The 3,210-nt window shown below is 37.1% G+C and overlaps 1 pseudogene; it reads left to right on the top strand.

Annotated features, from left to right (window-relative positions):
• The first annotated feature begins 219 nt into the window (after positions 1–219).
• Positions 220–809, top strand: LOC116914368 (annotated as a pseudogene).
• Positions 810–3,210: the final 2,401 nt, after the last annotated feature.

Below are 3,210 nucleotides of genomic sequence, written 5' to 3'. Positions count from 1 at the left end.
AAAAGAATCAGCATTCTGCTTAAAGAAAGCATGAAGTTGAAATGCCTCATGCTCCAGGCGATGTTTCTGTATCACTGACCTGTTTGTTTTTTTTTTTGTTTTTTGTTTTTTTTTTTTTTAGGTGAATGGAGCAGAGCCCCAACGGCCATATTTTTTTCTTCTCTCTGGCTTTTTATACCTTCTTAGGACAAAAAAATTTTTTATAAAATTACCTCATAGATGAAATGTTACACAAAGGGTAGTTACAGAAGGGTGTTGATACACTTTTGCCATAGCTGCAAGATAGACACTGCCTGTGAAAGCCAAGAGCTGGTTTCTAGGGGATCATCGCCCATACAGATACCTCCTGAGTCATAAAACAATGACCCTGATATTGAAATGGCTTGGGCTATTCGGCGACCCATTTCATCAGTTGAGCCAAAAACTAAGTAGATGACCAAATCTATTCTGAGTTCTGAAAAGTTTTTAAGACACTCAGGAATATTGGACATCAAATCAGAATCGAAAAGGTGGAGGCCATTCTGCTTAAATTTGAAGGGATGTAGAAGATTACAACTATGGCCCTTTTGCTGCGATGGATTGTTCCCAGGGCTACACTGAAGAGAACACTATTTTTGTACCCAGGATTCTTTTTTTTCCTTTGTCATTGAAATTGCTCAGAACCAAGAAGGTTAAAATGAAACAGTTTCCTTCAGTGTTCAGGACAAATAAGGAGAGGAAGGAGTTGACAATAAAGAAGAGGAAACTGAGAAAGGTGCTGATAGTGGAGGAGAAAAAGGGAAGGAGTCAATAGAGAAGGAAAAAAGTAGAAAACTAAACAAGGGAGGAGGAAAAGAAAGTCAAGAAACAGTGACTCAGCTGAACCCACACATGTCTGTGCTGCTCGTACAGTCCCCTTTGGTTAAATGACGTCCTTGTGCGAGAGGAGGCCTCAGACAGACATCTACTGACCTGTTTGTTAAAGCTGTTCTTTAAGACTCCATGACCTACCATGGGAGGTTGTGCTTTCTTGATGGCCCTGTCTGTCCTGTGGCCAGCATCTTTCTGATTTACCTTGCTACTCTTTAGAGTTTATCATCCTGATTGAAGACAGGAATGCCTAATTTGAGCAGCTTAGCTGAACCACTTCACATGATTGTCAATTTACATTGATTTTTCCCTCCTGAAGTACTGTGAGTTTTTTCATCCATTCAAGTACATTGTGATTATAAGCAGAATTTTCTCAGCCATTCAAGCGCATTATGATTATACCTGTTCTTCCCTTTGGGCTGTAAGGTCCTCTGAGGATCATAAGTGGGGTGCTTGTGTCTATATCTAGCATTCAGGGTCAGTCGTGACATGTGGCTGCTGGTGGACCACTCTGTGTCTACAGTTTAGTGAAGGAAAGCTGAGAGGCTCTAGAAAGCTCTATATACTCCTCACTGTTTGTTACTTAAAAATAAATTGTTCTTTTTTTAAAATTTATTTTGTGCCTGATAGTTACAAGAATGTATATATTCCACATATACCATCTATGTATATATGTATATATTTTATCCCATGGAAGTAAACTAGGGTTATAGATGGCTGTGAACTTCCTTATAGATGCTGGGGATCAAAAAATATGTGCTCTGCAAGAGCAGCATCTTTCCCGCCACCTTCTCTGCTTCTTTCCCTGCTTTCTTATTCAATCACAATTGTGAAAATATTTGTTGAAAATATCTGTTGATTGGCATTGTTGGTTGAATTGTGTCCTATTAATATTTCAGAGCCAATGCAAACCAAACAAAAATTTTGATGAACTGTATTATGTCAATTCTGCACAGAAAATTTGGTCATGATTTATATATTAAAAGTAGCAGAGATTCATAATATAGAGTTTGGGTAATCTTATGAGCATTTCTAACTTCATCATCTGCATGGATTATCGAAAAGTATTTGTGTATTTAATGAAAGAAATTGAGAACGTACTGCGTAATACAGGACACTCAATAATAAGATTTTTTGCCATTGTTTGCTCAATATAAAATTACAGATCATTTTACTTTAACTTACTTTTTGTTGTACTTTATTTTTTCCATTTGATAAAGTATATTTACATATAAAAAAGGAAAAGTAAGTGAGAATGAAATTCAACACACAGAGTGTAGGTGAAAATTGGTCATTCTTTGTCAAAAGAGAAGAAGTAATTAGATCTATTCGTAGATCTTAAAAGGCATTAATTCTTTGGTTTTGTTACTGCAGGTATGAAAAGATTTCCTTAAGAAGCTCCCATCACAGGGCACAGCCACAAATCTTTGTACTTGCACCTCATGCTCCAAGGAAGTTTGGCAAGACAAAGATGGTCATTGAAGAATAAAAGAAGTATTTCATGCAATAGATTAATGATAAAGTTGAAGAAGACTATATTACTTCAAATATCTATCTTTTAAAAGGACATTTGGAATTGTGGATTCTGTTTCTTTCTTAGTATCTCTCTATATCATCTATCTATCTATCTATCTATCTATCTATCTATCTATCTATCTATCTATCTATCATTTTCATCATCTATCAGTAGTTGAGGTTGTTAGAAACCAGGTGGAAGAGATTCTGTGTGTTACAACCTCAGTGACAACCTATCACTAAAATGAATGTGGAGATGAGTGTGCCATCATGAAGCTTGGGGGTGGAAACAAAGAGTGGGCACTGGAGCATATACAGTAGAGGTCTATGTGTTTCCAGCACATTCTTGACCCACCCATGAAAGATTTTTAGTTCAATGTGCCTAGAGAAATAATAGTTTAGGGAAACTGGGCTCAATTTATTTGACCACCTCTGGGGAGACCCTGTTCAATGGAATGTAGCTTGAATTCAAATAACTGCCTTGTTAATTTAAATACAGTTGATATCAAGATGTGAATGTAGGACTCAGAATGTTGTAGGTCTGTAAGAACAAAAAGAAAATCACATGAATCAAACAGACTTTTGTTCTTGTTCCAATGGTAGGCTAGACAATGTGAATATTAGATTATTCATCTACAAAATAAGATTGCTGACTTGGTCATAAAGACACTTTGGAGCTCATATGGCTTCTTGAAAGTCAACCAGCACTTGGTGACAGCATGACTCTCTACTTTTGTGAAGTTCTCTGTTGTTTCAACTCTCCCTCTGCCTCTCCCTCCCTCTTACCCTCTCTCTCTCTCTCTCTCTCTCTCTCTCTCTCTCTCTCTCTCTCTCTGTCTCTCTCTC

Source organism: Rattus rattus, chromosome 13 (genome assembly GCF_011064425.1).
Source record: "Rattus rattus isolate New Zealand chromosome 13, Rrattus_CSIRO_v1, whole genome shotgun sequence".
In the NCBI taxonomy this organism is placed as follows: domain Eukaryota; kingdom Metazoa; phylum Chordata; class Mammalia; order Rodentia; family Muridae; genus Rattus; species Rattus rattus.
The sequence above is the reverse complement of the archived record's forward strand: the minus strand, read 5'-3'. Positions and strand labels throughout refer to the sequence as shown.